The sequence below is a fragment of the Athene noctua genome, chromosome 10 (assembly GCF_965140245.1).
Source record: "Athene noctua chromosome 10, bAthNoc1.hap1.1, whole genome shotgun sequence".
In the NCBI taxonomy this organism is placed as follows: Eukaryota; Metazoa; Chordata; class Aves; order Strigiformes; family Strigidae; genus Athene; species Athene noctua.
In genome coordinates this window covers 11481853-11501677 of record NC_134046.1, presented here as the reverse complement: position 1 = coordinate 11501677, position 19825 = coordinate 11481853, and the positions used below count along the sequence as shown (strand labels likewise).

Genomic DNA, 19825 nt, shown 5'->3' with positions numbered 1-19825 from the left:
TCTCCTCTTGCATGGGAGATGAGAAAAAGAAGAAAGTGGATGCTATGGAAAGGAACAAAGAATAAAAGGAGGAAATTAAAAAAGCTAACAGAAGAGCTATCACAGAGCTGCTGCTCTTAGACTGGGAGCCAGGGCTCAGTGCCTGGGAGGAGAGGCATGAGCTACCCTGAGCCTGCTCCTGAGGCAAGGGCATTACAGCCAGGGACTGAAAAGTAGCTATTGATTAAAAATCAGTATTGACTAAATACTTGTGCCAATCTTGGACGTTTTATCTGGCAGAGGAAACCCATGGCTACAGTGCTTTTGAGTGTTTAGGATAAAATGAATTGGGATGCATTATCAATATTGGTACTGGACTGAGAATATAGTCTACTTTGTCTTAGTCAGATTTCTGCCTTATTCCTAAAGATCAAAAAAAAAAAAAAAAAGTGGTCTGTGCCAATTCCTGACACAAAACATAAAATGAGGCCAGAGAGGCTGCTGACCTGTCCCAGAGTATGGTATTAACCCCTTGGCTAGAAAATAAAGGGGCAATGAGAACCAGAGACATTCTGCCAGATTTTTCTGGCAGAGTTTTCTACCTGTGGTTGAAGAAACTCTTTCTACAGCACACTAACAGCTTGGACTTTGCCTGGGTTGCTATGTCTGTGTAATTATATTTGGATTTTATTTCTATCTAATATGTGTTCTCTGCAGATTCAAACAAATGGATTTTATCTTCCTACTTCGAATGGTAGACATTACTGTGCATTTAAATAATGTTTCTACCTACTAAGGTATATTGTGAATGACAGAACAAAGTGCAAATATAATTGTGGAGTAGTATCTTGAAGACGGGGAATTTATTTCACTGAAACTTCACTTTGATTTCTTTGGAAAGACTGAAAATTCTTGGAAAACCAGAAAGTGGACTATTACCCACGTTGCTTCTTAACCCTTCTATAAACCTTTCTTTTCTCATTACTGATCAGGGGCAAGACTGTACCAGCCACAGCAATCTATAGTTAGGCTGCATTTAATCTCCCTGGCTGTTGTCATGTGGAATTACATTTTAAGAATCAAAATATCATCAAAATGCCACTCCTAAGGTTATGCCACGCACAAATCTACAGCATGCCAACAGCGTTGCAAAGAAAACGGATTATAATGGGGCATAATCTGGCATGGAAGTGCATTTTAAGAATCAAAATGCCACTCCTAAGACAGTTTGAAAAGGGGCAGGGGAAGGAAATGTTAGCACAAGATGAAGTATCCAACTCCAGGCTCCCCACGCAGAGCAAGGCAGAGGACTAGGCAGGGATGTCCCCACTTTGCGGTCCCAGTGGCTGTAACACAGCCAGCTTTGCAGGTGCCTGAAGAGTGGAATTAGCTCCCAAATGTGAACAAAACATTCAGAAATACATGGATTTTCATTAAACTTGTAATCACTGATATGCATAAATCGTTTGCTGAGTGCATAATTAAAACCTCAAGTGTTTTCCATAAAAATATTTGTAAATTAGGTGAATAAATTATTCAGTGGTCATTATTGAAATTAAATCTTCTCCAAGTGAATTTCTTGCTACCTCACAAGCAGAACTCAGAGCAACATGGTTAATTTTTCTCTCAGCTGTAGCAGTACAATATACTGGTGGTACTTGAGTGCTGGTCACACTAAACAAACCTCAAACTCTGTACTACGTGCGTCAGTTTGGTACATGTAGCTCCAGTCTTCACCTCCTGGATATTTCTTGGGAATACATAATACAGATGTTAAGTCCCTAGCAGGTCCATCAGACTTTAAATTTATTTTTCTACTGTCCAAGACCATTCACCAGCATCTCAAGAAAAAGATCAAGGCAGCTGCTGTGGCCACGTCACCTCTCTTAATGACCTCGCAATGCTCAGATCTTATGCCTAAAATGATAAAAGTAAAAGACTTCAAACATGTGTTAAGAAATCACTGGGATGGGAGTGCTCTGCTTCTCATCACCAAATCCAGCTCAGGGAGCATGACCCACAGTGATGTTACCTGTACAGACACTGATCCAAGAATAACTAGTTCCTATTAATTTTTTAAGAAAGTTCACATTCCCAGACACAACTTCAATGTCAGACAGTATCCGTGCAGTAAGGATGAACGAGGCAACTATGGGGATAATGTACCGGGACAGTTATTTACAGGGTTCTGGCAAGAGGACGGAGAGTGCTTTTACCTGGGATAAACACTGTGAGAGTTTTTCTCATATTGTTCACTTATTTCCAATTCTAATCCTGGCTGGCACCTGGGGAAATTAAAAGCGCCTCCCTCACATTTATTCACCATGAGAACCTCGCCTTGTGCTGCTGCAGTACTGAGGGTAAATACTCCAGGGACGGCATGAAGAGCAAAGGAAGAGAAAGAGCTAAAGGATGGCTTTTTTTTTTTTTTTTTCTTTTCTGGAATAGTTCATTCAGTTCTGGTAAACATATCACTTTCTACATTGGTTTATAACTATTTTTAGCTTATGTATAAAATTCAGGTTACACATCCAGATGATCTATGTTCTCTTACATATATTCCTCCTGTTTTGCTTTTCAAAAGTGACAATATGCAGGAGCTCATAAACAACCAGAAATATCAGCTCACCAGGGAAAATACATTCTCTGCTTTGCTTTTCCTTTCAGTTTAAACAAAATTAGTTAACCACACAACAGCTTTTACAGCTCAGAGACCTTCTCCACTTAAAGAGAAAAATTCTGCCAGCACTATTTGCTTCAAGCAGTCATTTCACCACTGGGCATGTTATGGAAGCAATTTTTTTTCCATCAATGAAGAACTTTGTTTTTAAACACCAATTCTTAAAAAAAAATAAATATGCTAGGACCTTCATTTAGAACATGTTAGAATAGGTTTATTCATTCAAAATTTTTTGACAACTGGGCATCAAGAAGTTTATTTTTTTATTTATTTTATTATTTCACTTGAAGCATACTCCTCGATGCATTGTTTCATTTTTAAGTGCAAGAGTATCACTTAAGCACTGCACATTACACAGGGAACTTGTAAAATAATAATTCAGCTTTGAATTTTGCCACCTCAAATTCCTAGCCATTTGTCCTTACTGCTTCACAAACCTCAGCGGAGGGGAGAGGGGGACAGATGGGTGGGAGGAGCAGGGTAATGCCAAGGCCGACAGAAACCACAGGCTCCCGTTACAAATTATACCATTTCTTGACCATTTCCTCCTGTCTTCAGGATGGGCCACCAGTACCTAGGAAAGGAGCCCATAAATCAACTACAGAGAGTACAGAGATCCCCAAAATAGTATCTTCTTTGTACTGTACCAGCAGGGATTGGCCTTTGTTATTTACATTTCTACTACAAACTATTTTACATCTTAGGCAAATAAATTGCTTCAATAACTCATTGCAAGAAAATGTTTAAATAAAACCTGTATTTCACATGGTGCATGCACTTGTGACTCTCCTTTCAGCTTAGCTGAGGTTTAGTTTTGAGTTCCTTTGGGATTTAAAAAAAAAACAAAAACAACCAAACACAAAGAGAAAACAAATCCTGCGTGTTTATGTTGCGAACTTCAGAGATGCAGCCCTAAACATCTGGGTACCTGACAAGGCATCCAAAATCTGTCTGTGTGTGTTAAACTACTTCTACAGACTCCCGTGGCTCTCCAAACTTCACAAACAGCCTAGCTGGGAACAGCAGGTATTTTCAGACAAACACATTATTACCAGACTTCAGCAAACTGGCAGATTTCAAAGTAATGATGGAAAGATGCCTTAAAATCACAACAGGTAATGCCTTTGACCCAGAATGTCCTCAAACTGCTTTGTGGCTATTTCAAACTAACACAAGCACCATTTCATGCTCAAACCTATTTATTGGCTGTTACAATGTGAATCTACATTACAAAAGTGACCAGTGTCGAACTTTGGCTGAAAGACCTTGGAAGGAAGTAAAAATGCACAAATAAATCCATAGATTTATCTTGTCGGAGGCCACACCGCGCCTCCTGGGTCATCCTCGTCATGTAGGGGGGACCTTGAAGGAGGGCCAGGTGGGTTGGTGAGACATCCCATAGAACCAAGACCACTGTGCTTCACCAAGGCCAGGAGGGAGCAGGGCAGCACATCCATGACCTCCCCCTTCTTTCTCCAGCCACCCAAAAAGTCGTACCTCAAGCCACAAAACAGAACATGAATGAGAGTTAGGGTATGTCCCCTCTTTGTAGCAGAGATAAAACTGGAGCATGAAAAATCATGGCACTACCGCAAATTTGTCATTCTATTACTCTTCATAAAATAATATTACTGCAATCTAACCTGAAAAGCAAATTCTGAATTACCTCTAGATGAGCTGTTAAATACAAACTGATTGAAGTATCTACTTTATAAATCTGCAGTGTAACTTTTAAATGAATCACACCTTGGAACCCACCATAAACTCCATGGTGCCCATGTGGGCACTAAAGCTAATGCTCTGTGACCATAACTATGACCTGGCAATTTTATTTACTCTTATTAAACAAATTTCCAACTTTATATCTGGTGGAATGACTGCAATATTTTCTACTTGAAAAAGACAAAGTAAGTTACAAATGGTATTTTGAGTGCTCCAGTTATGGGTTATTTTCCCTTTACCAAAAGTAAAGCTTTTTTAAAAAAAAAATTAGGAAAAAGACCTTCAGCTATTTCAAGATCTGTGCCTCTACTTGAGCTCTAAATTGGTGAACAGTTATGTTATTCCCTAGATAGTATAAAAACAGAGCAAGATCTATTTCCAAGCAATCATCTTCCCTCCAGTGATGCTCTGTGTGAATTGAGCCCAACATTAGGTCTCAAATGGGTGCTTGGAACAAAGGACATTTTGCAGCACTCAAAGAGGTACCAGATCTGCTCCCAAAGGACAGGGAACTGATGGTTTTAGGGTCAAATCACACACTCCTGCATAAGAAGCTAAGTCCTAGGAGCTGGGGTCCCACATGGTAACTTCAGGCCAGTGCATTGCTGCTCTGGTTTTGTTCCAGAGTCTTTCACAAGCTGCACTGATGCACTGTCACCAGGGGCTGGAAATTAAGAGACAGACACTACAAGCTCACTAGAAGAATATTCAGTCTGACTCACTGTAAAACCCAGGTTTTGGGGAAGACATGCTACACTTCATCTGCCACATTGTCACTGTTATTTGCATTTCAGGACTCCTTTGCGGCCCTCTATTAGTCAGATAAAAAAAATGAAACATGTAATGTATTACACACACACCACACACACATAATTTTGGCAATTTGCTCCCTAGCTCTCCCTGCAAATCCTGAAATTCACACAAAGACAAAGAAAACACTGGAGCTTCTCTTTTTTAAAGCACTTGCTGTTCAGTGCCAGGTGAGCAGAACTGCATTCTGCAAATCACAACAGCTGACCAAAAATTTAGAAATGAAATGTGAATACAATCCTCATGAATCAAATATCGTTAAAATATTTGAGTTAGCATTGTTGCACACTTAATCGATAATTTCCTTGCTGCCTGAGACTCTTCCTATAAGCATCTTTCTCTCTGGCACTGGGCATAGAAAGGAGAGGTCCTCCTGCTCTGCAGGCTCATTCCTATCCAGCCTTTCTTCAAATGAATACGTGACATCAAAAAGTGCTCTCAAGGTCTGAGACCTCTTCAGGCTGCAAATAAACCAGGAGCCTCAGGCTGCAGAAGTCAAAGACTGTAAGTAGAAGCCTCTAAGAATCAAAATATTTTAATATTTTGGTCTGCTTTACTGCCTCCTCACATGACTTGACAGTCTCATCTCCCCACTGCCATAGGCTATCTTTATCAATGATTGATCTTTGTCTCCCTTCCAACCTTATGGGGAAAGCTGGAAAGCTGGACAGAATGTATACTTTTCTTTTATATAATAACAAGGCTTACTGTAAAAGAGACCACTGTGTGTTGAACACTCCATACATGACTCATTTATTGATGTTTAATATTCTCCTCTCTCACTCACTATAACCATTGGAGGAACATTGAAGTACAGAGAAGCAGAATGCAAAACAACTGAGCCACTGTCAATCTAAGCCCTGGGGGTCTTTGGTGATGACAAAAACACTAATCAGCTCCACCAATGCAGAAGACAAAAACCCATCCATCTTCCCCAGCTGTCCAACTGGTGAGATTCTACTTTAAGCAGTGCCTTGGAAATTCCCTGTTAAATAACACTTCTTAAAGATCATTTTAATTTGCAAATACCACAATGAGAGAGGCACTATAGTGACTGCTGAAGGAGTAGCTATCATTTGTAAAGAAATGCAGTGACAAGAGAAGGGGGAATTGTGGCTTCACTTGGGGTGACATGCTGTACTTATTTCAAAAGACACAGAAACACATCAAGACATTAAACAGATCTTCACATTGAGTGCTGGGAAAGGAATAAAGAGAATAAGGAAAATAAGAAAACAAGGAAAACATCTCTGAGCAAGTACTCTGTCTGCAGGGTGGGACCCTGCTTTGAACACCTTGCTGGCTACTCCATGCACAGATTTTGCTCCATGCATGGCATGGCTGCAGAGCACAGTGCCAATGCTATCAGCCCTCACCCTCTGGCCAACAATGCCTGAGGAGCTGCCACCGTTGGACCTACTCATGGACTGATAACCTATCTAATAGCTCTCTGCCTCACTGAGTATCCATTCCCTTCTCAAAGGTAATTTAAGATCCTGTCCCTTCTTGATGGCTTAGTTCACTTACATATGAATTCAAAGTACTGAAATAATAGGAACTATTTACGCCAGGACCTGTGCTGGACCTAGCACTGTATTATATTGAACACAAACAGGCAAAAGTGGACTTCCTAATACTAAGCATCCCAGGAATAAAATTCTCCTTTACGAAATTGGTTTGTGTGCATCATGAAAAAGATATAAAAAATATCTTAATAACCGTCTCCCCACCCAAGTAGAAGAGCAGCTCATTCTTATGCCACCACATCAGCCTGCAGTGAGAGCACTCGCTCAGCCTGCGCAGCTACAGCTGCTGGGCTGCCTGATTCAAACAAGAGACTTCAACCCAAGCCCTCACATCTCCGCTGGGAACTCGCACCTTTGCTCCACAGCATCACTCATCCTCTCTCTAGCAAATAATTGGTGAAGCAGAGCTGCTCTGAGGGGAGGCAGTGAGGGGAACACAGTCCCCAAGAGCCGAGAATCTGCTGGGGAGGTTGTGGCTCTGCCTGGTGCCACCCTGGACCATGGGGTCCTCTGGCCAGGCAGGTCAACAGCCTCCCTGCCAACCCCACTTACAGTCTCAGAAAATGCCACAAGAAGCATGAAAAAAGTTTTCATGTCATAATTGAAAAGCTATAAATTGAGTTGATCATCATCAGGGATCAGATGTGTAGACCTGTAGGCTACTGGAAGAGACTTTACAGGCTTGTTTGAGGCAATGCTGAAGGCATTCAATAATTACATCTTACGATGAACCAAAGTGATACAAGGAAAGGAAACTGCTGTTTTAAGTCCCCAAGTGGCAAACAAATGCAAGTGATTTGAAGCAGTTCAAGATTTCTACACATTTCTGCAGCAGGAACTGGATTTACACAATGTTACATGAGAAGGTGACTCCAGCCCCACTGGAAAGGTCCATGCGCTCCCTGACTTCCAGCATGACCAGCCCCCCAGGTAGCTTTCTTCTGCTTTTTCCATTAGCAATGGAAACACATGGCCCAAATATAATATACTGCAAAATATTTCAAAACTAAGAAAGAGCTGAACTTAATTTGAAGAACTTTTTGAAGAGCTCCTTGGAAAAAAAACAATGAGCTGGCTATCAGATTTCAAACCAAAGCCACTATGCACATTTAAAAGAGGAGAATATCTGTGGGCAAATTGTCAAGTTTTATAACCACAGGAATCTTACAAATATTTATTCTCACTTACTTACAAATTGTCAGGATTTTTCACTGAATAAATTATTTTCTGGTTTACTCTCAAGAGAGCAGGTTAACACAAAAAAAGCCTAAAATAATTTCATCAAAGGCAAATGACAAAATTTATCAAATTACCGGTAATGGTAACTCTGATCCTATCGACTAAAAATACACTAGATGCTGGCAGTACAAGCTTAGGTAATTAGGAATATCATCTGATTGCTCTACTTTGATATTTGCTCTCTTCCACCAATTCCAAGCCAATTCAAATTCAAAAGGTTATTGTTAAAATAATCTAAAAAGGAAAACAAGGGGGGGGAAAAAAGCTCAAATTCTATGGCATCGCACTCTTAGCTCTTGAAGAAATGGAACCACCTATAAGGTTTCTCCCTTAAAGCACACAATTCAACTGTGAAAACTCAGGACCTTACAAGATCATTAAGTAAACAACATTTAAGAGTGACTCCTAAGCTAATAATATTAGCTATATTCTTGCACTAATGACCTATGGATTTATTTCTTTTTACTACGGTCACCACAAATGCAGAGCTCACAGATCAATTTATTTGGCTGCAGGCTTCACTCAAGACATTAGTTTAAACTAAACATTGGAAAGTTTTTATTAAAATCAATATATTAAATATTTTTCCTCCTTCTGCAGACATACAGTTTCTTTCAGTTAGGAAGCTTGCACTAAATTTCTTTAGAAAGACTTTATTTATGGGTTTTTCTTTTCTACAGCTACACTACAATAAGGAATATAAGCTACCACTATATATTCCACAGTATGCACACCTATTTTAGGTGCTTTCCCTGAAACAGCCCATTGATTGATATTTAATAAAACAGGACCTAAAATGAGTGCGTCATTTTTAGACCACATAACAGATTTCTCCTCCATGGGATTCCTGAAAATTATTTGTTGATTATGGGTTTCCCAAAAGATCTTCTATATCTCCATCATCACACCGTGATTTCAACTTTGTATGTCTTACAGGATACATGCGGCAAGCTGTGCCCAACATAGGGGGAAACAGCTCAAAGTAGGATGCAATTACATAGTTATTAACTGGGTCCCCATCTGTCTGCTCCAAGCGCTTGGTGCTTCGGGGCACAAACTTCACAGATCTGTCAGTCTTAGTATGAATTTGGCAATGCAACACTTCTACATTTCACATTTTATATTACCTAGAACAGCAGGAGAAATCTGGTAGGCCAGACCATTCACTCAAGCAAGCAAAGAGATAAAGGTTAGTTCCCCAAATTATATAGCTAAGTTCTGCATGAAGAGCCAGAGAGTTGTTTGTGTTCCTAAAAGTAATTATAAAGGACTACTTAAAGATAACACATCGAATAGGGGTTTTGGAACTAATCAAATATATATATGTAATTATATATAAACATATAGTATACTGAGAAATCATACTCAAAAGTTTAAGTGACTCTTCCAAGATGACCAAACTGAAGGTGCAGATCCTTCTCTCGTTCAGTAATAGTTTTTCAGAGCTGGGAATTATTGGATAATTGTCTTTTCAGATTCATCCTAAAGACTATAAAATGCTACAAAAAAAACCACCTCACACTGTGTTTTTAAAAATTACTTCACATTCACTTTATTCAAATAAATGTCTGGGCGAACATGATCAATGTTCATTAAAAGCTCCAAAGTGACAGGTACACAACCAGCACTTGGCATTTGCACAGCTAAGCTTTCACAGCTGTAATGAATAAATGGAGCATGTGCTTCCACATGCAGCTGACACCATCCATAACTCTGTATTTGACACTTGACTGCCCTTAGGAAGGACCTGTTTTTCAAAAACAGTTTATTTGCAGAAAAAAAAAAAATTATCAGAATAAACCTTCTCAGTAAAAAGGCTGCGAAACACAGATACAAATAAAAAAATCCAGAAAGGAAGAATTACCAAGTGGTAATATTTATGTGAGCTGAGACTATGCTTGGTGCATACACTGGCATTTATTACCATCCAAACTCATGTTAAATATTATATAAAAATCACATTAATGTATTTTCTTAAGTATATGAGGCAGCAGGCACTGCTTTGGTGGGAGAGCATCCCATGGGAAGCCCACATGGCCACCAGTCCAAAGTCTCCCCCAGCCACCATTTTCAGGGCAGGGAGTAAAATCTAAGTGCTGCTCATCCCCTGCTAAAACCCCATCAATTCCCAGAAAGTCACAGCATGCAGAACAATACATACTTTCTAGGACATAATTTCTTTAATTATTACCGATGTACGTAGATGGTAGCCCTTATCCATGATAGAAGAACCAATGCCAAAATTAGGATTGATATTCAGAGCCAGCCAGCTGCAGGCTCTGGCTTTGGAGAGTGACATCCTTTTGGAGGGCTCCTCCAAAGGCACTTCAGACTACTCATTAGCCTCCTTCCCTGAATGATCCCTGCCACTTCAGTCCTCTAACAAAATACTTAACAGGTTTTATGTATTTTTTTTAAATCTACCATTGAGGTAGATTTTTGGATTATATGTTTTTGTGGGTATCATTTTTCTCTTTTATGATATCAAAGGCATGAGCAAGACCAGGTAGGAAAATCCTAGCAGTTTGCACAATGCATTAGAAGAACTTGAACGAATGTCTTTTACATCAGCTCCAAATATCACATCGTCAAATTTCATTTTAGGAAAATGGAATGAAGGAAAGCAAATCAAAACATGTACTAACAAATTTCCTCTCACTACTCCTACATGATAGACCAACTCAAACTGCCATGAAATCTGGCTACAGCTTCTAATTGCAGAAAACCACCAATGTTTTGGATTTGTGAAGAAATCCCCAAGCAGAGAGAAACAACTGTGATTTATCAGTTCTTTTTTGCCTTGGGTATATTATGGAAAACAGCAGCATGAAGTGCATCCCTCCCCCTCTCTGTAATTAAAGCACCAAAATGGAAAAGGTTTGATTTGCCATTTTCAGCCCTTCTGAAGTATATCTTTTCATTTTATTCACAAAACTTCTTTTGAGGCATGCCTCTGTAAGAATTTGCATTTGCTGGGAGCTGTGCCCTGGCAGTGGGACACCTGTCACTGTATCCCACCTCATGAGCAGCAACTAAAGGTGGTAATGGATGGACAAACTGTAGGCTCAGTTAGAGCCCACGTAAAGCTAGTCAAATCCTTCTGGCCTTGAATCTTGGGAAATTAGACCCTTTGTGGAGGTTTGGCAGCCCTGGGAATACAGTGAGGAAGACTTGTGTCTGTCCTGCCTTCCACAGCACCAAGGCACTCAGACACTCTTACCAAGAGAGATGTCTGGTTTGAAAGGAAAGGATGAAATCTGCCATGGACAGATGCTGAATAGCATGTTCAATCCTGGGCTTTAAAATAAATGTAATTTATTTCCTTGGGTTTAATTCTATTTCATTTTCATGATATATTACAAATACTGGCAAAAAAAAACCCCAACCAAAACTTAATCATTTGGAAACTACAGTTGGGGTTTTTTTTCTTCTTTGAAAATCTTTGAAGTTGGATATCTGATGTTTTTGATAACCTCAGAAATGTTTTAAGTGGTTGATATCTGTGCAGAAACTGATTAAACTGCATAATTACTGCACGCTCAACTGTAAACTGTAATCACATAGAAGAACCAAGAAGCACAAACTCTTGCTGACAATGATTTGTATGTTGTTTTGAGCAGAATATTAAGGGACCTGCATAAACCAACCTCAGCACTCCAGTGAGGGATCATAAGCTCACTTGTGCTTAGGGTCACAGTAGATATCCGTCCTCTCTAGGTATATATTTATTCTTAAGGGTCAGAGTATACATGTATATGCAAGATGTAGGACTTGCGCAGCTTTTCTGTTAAATTTCCAAGACCACATTAAATGTTAAAGATGTCAGTTTAATTAAAGAAGGACTAAAACCTGATCTGATGTCACTCAACACTGGAAAGTTGTGCAACAGCTGGGTTTATAGGAATCAAAGTTTTTAAGTGTTAAAGGCATCTTGCAGCAAGAATCAGTTATGAAATTTTGATGAAGACTAGACTAATTTGCTTAAGTGTGATTGACTCAAAGGCTAATCTTAATCTCATTCTGTTTGCAATTTATACGCAAAAAATATGGTTTTCTCAGATTTTATAGCTATTTTCTAATGAATCTGATCTTATAAATGACTGGTATGAATCACACACAAATCTCAATTTGTGCTATTTAATTTTGAGTAGATGAAGAGGTAACATGCAATTTTTCTCTCCTTTAATCAGATGTGAACAGTTGCTTTAATCACCTCTGTAAATTTGATTATTCTTAATTCAGACTTTATTTTTGGAAGTGTTTTTTAATACTGCCTTAAAAAGCCATCATGTGCCACCATGTTTTTGCCATTAACCCTACTGATGAAAAGCTGAGAGCAAAAATAGATGGGCTCAAAGGCAAGATGTGGAGCAGGAGGACAGGGAGGCAGGAGCTGGGGTTACAGGGCTGAGCAACTGTGTCCATCACACAGGCACACCACCCAAGCCCTGGGTAAAATCAGACTTAAGTCTCAGACCATTTCATCTCAGTTTGGAGTTTACTGCTACCATACTGCAATGGGGAATGTCCAGGAAACTACAAAAACGTCACACCTCTCAAACTTCCTCATGCATTTCTCAGTGCATAAGAACAATGTGGATCTATGTAAAATATTATGCATATTTTCCATACATGCAGAAAAGAACAAAGTTTTCAAATCCACAGGGTCACAAAAAAATTCATTGTGAAGCTGAGAGATTCTGCTCAGCTAATCAATGACATGATTTTTATACACACTCACACACAAATGATCTGAACTAGACCAGATCTGGGGTAGAACCTATTCCCAGGGTCAGTAAAGCTGATCTTCCCTACGCCACTGAGGATAAAAGTTGAACTGCTTCCCACTGTAGCAGACTGCTATAAATACCAAAAGACAGTTACATAATTCTAAATCTTAATGCAAGAACACACTTAAATATTTCACATCACACAGTAAATGGTTTGAAGATTGCAGACAAAGTAGTCAGGCTATGAATAACTGACAAGAAAGTCTCCAGATAAGCTCATGAAATTAATTATGCCATACCCAGAAATAGATAAAAAACACCATCTCCAATGCTAACAAAACAGCTGACAATAAATAATAATGTGTAAACATTTTAATGCACTTATTTTGGCAAAATTAAAATCAATGTTCATGCAGCAATAGCTATTAAATAATACTTACTGGGGAAAAGTCTGAGAAGCTTAAAATCCAGTACCTTGTGTGTTAGAAACCAAACCACACAATGAGAAACAGCCTGAGCTCATCATTTATACCATTTTGAGGTCTTAAGGAAAAAGGCTGCCAAAGAAATACCATGTACAAATCTTCAGGGCAAACTGATCTCATAAAAAAAGGATTAGTGCGTGTGAGGGTAATCAAATGCTTCATGTTGGATTACAATTCCACTTAATAAATCAAGCTACTTCTACTCATGAAAAGGTTCGTTTGATTCACCAGTGCTATTCTATTCTATACTCATTTGATTAGTTACACTAAAAATAAATCCCACACAGCAGAATGAGAAAATAAGTGATTGGCCTTCTCAAATGAACGTCACCACAAGTCCTTGTAACAACCCAACTACGTACGCTGCCATGCCACCCCCACGTCTCTGAAAAGCTTGGGAAAATTCCAGCTCAACAAAGTCTCTTCTCATTACACACATAGAAGTTTAAACTTTTTATATTGGCACCACTTCACTGGCCCGATCCTTGATTTAACCTCCACCAAGCACCAGCATGGCAGGGTAAGAGACGAGAGGAGATAAAATAGATCTTCCGAATTTGGCTCAAGAGGATATCTGGAGATGGTTATCATCTTAAAACCATCAAGAATGTATTAATTTCACATCATTTTCTATTTTCACTGCCTGATGTGATGAGGTTGGATGAATGTGATACCATACTCCCTACTCATGCAATGCAATTTGAAAACTGCTGTACGAGACACATAGTTTTGCATTCTGGTGAGGCTGTTGTCAACCTTGTCTGGAGAACGGATGGCTGCTGTTGAGCACGTTACCCTTGCAGCATCAAGTCTGCTATTACTCCAATATAATTAGGGACCTCTATGTTCTCAGTGTAATTTTTCCTTACAAGAGATGTCAGCTACTCACTCTTCTTATTTTCTCAGGACAACATCTGTGGGTGACAACATGACTTTACAGTGAAAAGGACAGGAAAAAATGGTAACCTAATTTCTTTTCAAAAAATAAAAAATGAGTTTATATTCTGACAATGGTCTGCACTTCTCTGAAAGCTGAACCCAGTCTTTGCTGTGAATCACAGTAGTTCGCTATTTTATTTTGACCTTTTCATCATTATGCAGCTTGATTAGCTATCTGAGCCGATTGCTTTCATACGAGAATGAAATCAGCTACTTAAAAAGATAAAAGATGAAAATCATCAAAAGTAGTATTTCATATTCTTGGAACAGTCCAGGCTTAGAAATGAAGTGCCACCAGCCTGACATCACCAAGTAGTAAACACCTTTCAGTACAGCAGCAAAAACTGCTCCTTTCCTCCAACATCTCTGAAAAGGCTTTTCAGAGGGATAATGTATCTGAGAGAGAACACTCTGAGCTGAATTACTTCTGAGCAGCCAAGGGATGTGACAGGGCCCAGCCACACGAGACCTTCAACCAGTTTCAACAGAAACTCCCAAGGATGGAACAGGAGCAAGGAGCTGAATTTGCAGCATAGAGAAGTGGTTGTAATCACAAATGCAAATTTCAAGAAATGAAGAAGAGATCTGCTTGAGACAGATTCGCAAGCACGCTGAATAAGCCCTTTCTGCATCCCTGTCCTTAGGAGTACCCAGAACAACAGCTTCCAGACCCAGAGGAATCTAAACCTGTGACTAAAATTACTCTCTTTGAACAACATCCTCCTTAAGATCAGCTTCCAACACTGCTTCAAGTCACCAGAAAAAATGCTAGGAGAGGACCAGGACCCCTCCAAGCTTTCCACCATAATAGGGACACACAAAGACAAATCTGTGGTGCTGGCAGAGACCTCCCCAAAACACAAACCTGCCAGAAATGCATTGTTTACCAGAACAAATTTTGGATACATATACACACACACATACACACATAGGTGAGCTTTATCAACGTACTCATCTAACTTCCCCCACAAAAGCTATCACAGATGTGGAATGAGATGTGCTATCTAAGCCTGCTAGCAGGACAACGGAAGGACATCAGCTGAGATGCAGCCACAGGACATCACCAGAGACACCTCACAGCAGTCTGCCTGTAGAAGAGAGACAAAGGCTGCTGCAGAGCAGCCAAACGCAAGGACTTTTGTTTTAAAAAACCCACAAAAACCCCCAAACAACAAAAACTAAACCCAGATTTCTATTTGCTCACCATGAACCTTACTGTGAATCTGGCACCAAAGCATGAACGAGCAAAACAGGTTCTCCAAGCCCAGGTGAAAACAGCCCTGTCTGCTAGCAAGGTGAGTCACAATTTAAAGCACGTAGCATTTGCCAATACATTAACTAAGAAGCCAGTAAACAAATAAAATTCAGTAACAAGATCCAACATCTTTAAACAATTACGGTATTTGTACTTGACTTCAGTATTTCTAAGGGAGCAAGAGCAATATTGCAGCAGGCAGCGTCCCAACACGAGAGCATTTAGCATGATGGAGTGACTCCATACAGAGCTTTCTCACTCATGCTTCAACTCCAAAATAATTGTGTTATTAGGCTTGATTAGCTGGTGCTGGTGATTAGAGAATATTCTGCAAGTATCACTTGAATCTGGAAGATCCAGTGACTGAAGAGGCAAAGCAGGAGGAGGAACGTGCCAGGGCAGGAGCTGGAGCTGGCAGGCATGATGCTGACGGGATGCTCGGGGACCAGGACCTGGCAGCGCTGGTGCAGAGCAGGAGGGCAGCCCGGGGGCAACACACACTTGCACAGGAGAACAGCAGTGTTCAAACTTCCCTGGGCAACTCTACACAACTGGCTTTTTTTTCTTCTGCATTCAGATTTTATTACACCGAGCCACAGTCCTAGATACATGCACTGAAAACTCCATGCATCTATTATCTCTATTTATTACATAAAACCACAATGATGCTTTAACAGTCCTTTTCACTGAGCTTCCATTAGCAAAATATTGGCATGACTTCCTCTCGCACTCCCCCAATGACAATTATAAAATATACCCCCTAACTACTTCTGTTTTTTAAAAGTACATTTTCCTAATATTTAATTTATAAATCATTTCCCACATGTATTAGTAATAAATGTTTAAAGGCGGCAGACAGGAATACAACAGGAAAGCATAATGATTGCTGTTTACTAGGAGGCCTCATTAAAAAGGCATCAAGAGCAAGGAAAATAAAAACAACCTTCTGAACCTTTGTAATTGGTCTCAAGAGAAATGTAACACTGTGGACATCAATGCAAAAATGTCCCAGCCCATTCTAGTGCCAGAGATTGAAAAAAAAAAAAAAAAAAAATAAAAATCAGTTCACTATACCTTTCGTACTCCTCAGTTCTTACACTGTTTTAATTAAGACACAAACTTTTCATATTTTTTTATACCTGTAACTTCTCTATAGATCAGGTGTTTAACGACGTGATATTCAAAATCATACTTAAATAATCATTAATTTCCCTCCCCCAAATTAATTATTTTATGGAGAGAATAACTAGAAGCCATTTTCATTTAGTTTAACTTCTTGAAAGTTCCACTGTGATGAAAGTCTCCTGTATACTGCCTGATAGTCTGTCCATGTATTTTTTTTATCATCTCTCCTACCCATACCTGTTCTCTGTATTTTAATAATTATAATGAGTAAGTCTTATTTTAACTTACTATTTGTAGAATGCACTGAGCAAAGAACTGTTATGTTAGATACATTTTTAGCAAAAGAAAGGGTTAATCTACCTCTGAAATGAACAGTTAATTTGATTAGCCTTCCCCCTTGCCAGCTAGCTTCCAGTTAGGCCCAGATGTCACTTGGAAAGCTTAATTTTTAAACCAAACGCAGCATACCATCTATTACCAAGCAGACTTCAAAATTCATATTTAAACCAAACAAGTCCCAGAGGCTTCTTTCAGATACTTCTGGGCTTCCCAGAAGACTCATGAAAGTTGATTAAACTAAAAATTGCATTTCATTTTCCTGTTTTGTTTGCATTTAAATGGAGAAACTTGCAGCTGGATAACAGCGATGTATTTTCTGATGTACTTCCACTCCCAACAATAAGCGTTTTGTCATGTTTTCCACCACCTAAAGTATATACTTCTCATTGTTTCTCCAAATGCAGAACAAGATTTTCTCTGTGCAAAACTGCACAGCAGAAACCCGAGTAAGACTTCCCTAATGGATTTAATTTGTGATATTCAAAAGCCTTCCATGCACAATTATTTGTAACGTCTTCACTTGGAAATGCATTTTGATGTGTGATAATATGACTTGCAAAAATGAATTCTCTTTCAACCATCTAAGCTTATGGGTCCGTGGTTGCACTCCAAATGGTCTTCTCCAAATGCAGGCAAACCACCAGGACATGGGCACTGCCCGCCGTCACTCAGGGGCCGTGGAGACATCAAGGAGTCTCCATGGTGCCGGGCTCCCAGCATTGGGATCTTCCTGGGATGCCTGTTAGGAGCTTCCACCAAATACAAAGCCATATCCCAATCACCCTCTCTGAAAGACGAGTCCATTTTAAAATGCCCCTCAAGCTATAGTCTCTATGTGCCTCATGTTTCATACCGAACTCACATAAGCCTCACTGAGGTGTTTTCTGGGGAAGCGAAGCCTGCACACCACTTCCATGCAGCTCTATCAGACCATGACCCCCCACCAGGAGAGCTCATCGCGGGGTAAGCAGCACCCACTCCCCTCTCCTCACTTCCTACTTCCCATCTCTCCCTAGGCTCCCAGGTGTAGTTACAAAACACTTCAGATGCCAGATTTTACATGAAAGTTGCAAAAACGTTACTCAGCCAAAACAGTAGCTCTGGTAAAGCTAAAATGCAACATGAAAAATCGCCATCCTTTACTCAACTTAATACACACTGATTAAACAAGTCTTTGCAGTATTACTACTGAGGTCCTCTGTTCCATGTGAAGAAAGCAGGTGCTTCTCCAGACACTATTTGGGGCAATATCCAAGATCTGGTGCTTGCATCATTTTTTCAAGTGAGCTATGGCCAGCAGCTCCAAGAAGCAACGAAGGCCAAGTTTCAAGGATCCATAAAAAAGCTTTCAGGGCACATCCATCAAAGGCATAATTACCATCACTGCCATCACAGCGAAGTAAAAATAGTAGACACATCAGCACAGATATCTGTGCAACATGTGCCCATACATGGGGCCCCAGCAACTCCCATCCTGTGACAAAAACACATCGTTGTGACTTTACTTTGGTGGTCACTGAGCCAGCTCTGCTAATGTGAGCTCGGGTACAGCCACGCACTCTGCGACAGCATCCTCACACATGGCATAGACATAACCTTGGAGCTGGACCACCAACGTACATGCAGAAGGCTGTAAACCACATTAACCTTCTTCCACCCCCTTGGGATGGAAGTGGGGATGTTCATTTGGGGAATGATATGGCAAAAGAGATGGCAGATGGGTGCCTGGCACCCATGTGTACCCGACCCTAGAAGAGCGATGCAGTGGCAGCAGCTCCAAGCCATGCACAGCACAGACCTTGCTGGTCACCAGCTCTCTCCTCCGTGGCATTACAGCCCAGCAACTGCCACAGGATATGTCTGAACATATCTTAAATTCACAGCTCTTTGAGGAAAAAAAATTGCACCCCTAAAAGCACTGATGAGAACAAAACATTCAAATTTGTTTTCATCCATTTAAAAGACTATAAACTTTAGTGTTATTTATTGGCAGATCAGTCTGCTGCAAGCTAACACTTTGCAAAAGGCTTGCCGACACACGCTCTGCAACACTTTCCCAGGCTGCTCCCACAGAGCCACACGCAGCCCCAAGTAGGCTTCAATTGCATTTTAACAACCTGTCGGCACATCGCTGGTCAGTTTTGCCACACCGTTTTTTTGGTTTTTTTTTTTACACTGTAGCTTCCAAGATTAAGAAATAAATCTTTAATCTCCTCCCCATCTTTCTCCTTCCCCACCAAAGGACTTTTCCAATTTCTTGCATGAGAGGCTCCAGTTGTGGTGAGTGCCCAGGCCGTTCTGGCTGCCTACCCCGGCTGTCCTGGGGCAGCAGGAGAGGGCACCGGCGCTGCCAGGGCTGCTGCGGGCACCGGTGCTGCCGGGGCTGGTGCTTGCAAAGCACCGTCGATCCAAACCACTGCAACGCCAGCCCGCAAGCTGCCTCTGCTGCAGACACCAGCTCCTCCTCTCCATCTCTTGTCCTGTTTTGCACAAACTTACGCTAGCATAGCTGAAATGGATGTAATGAAAATAGTTCAAATTCATCAGAAAATAATTCTTAATGGTCTTTGTCACATTAACTTGGGTAATGTGCTGCATACAAGCGCAGCTCACCTGGAAGGACTGTGTAATTAATGCACTCCCTCTCTCCACTGGCCAGAGATGAAGAAAGTGCCGTGATTACTTTCACATGTTAAGCGTCAGCAGAGCACAATTGTGCAGTTAATAATGAGAGAAAAACTACTTCCCAGACCAAACGAAACAAACTCTGCCACCTCTCCTCCTGCTCTGCTTCCGCAAGTTACATTTTACCCACAGCACGGAGAGGAACTGCATCCACGCACGGCCACAAGCCAGGGGTTACCCTTGGCTCCCCGCAAGCCGAACGATTCCCACTGTAATTCCTGGCCCAGACCTTCCCGGATGTTTTAAGAAATAGCTCTAAAAATTCACTAATTATCCCAAATCGGAAATGGGGATGGAAAAGCTATAATAGA

General features: G+C 40.4%; 1 protein-coding gene across 5 annotated transcripts in view; it reads right to left on the bottom strand.

Moving 5' to 3' along the window:
• LOC141964007 (contactin-4) overlaps positions 1 to 19825 on the bottom strand; it is a 340757-nt gene that overhangs the window by 217679 nt on the left and 103253 nt on the right. The window contains exon 1 of one of the 5 annotated variants that reach the window (XM_074913775.1): positions 13127 to 13145. The exons of the other annotated variants lie outside the window; for them this stretch is intronic. The gene's annotated coding sequence lies outside the window, so the exon portion shown is untranslated. Of the gene's footprint in view, positions 1 to 13126; positions 13146 to 19825 lie in introns of those variants that run through there. 5 annotated transcript variants of the gene reach the window in all.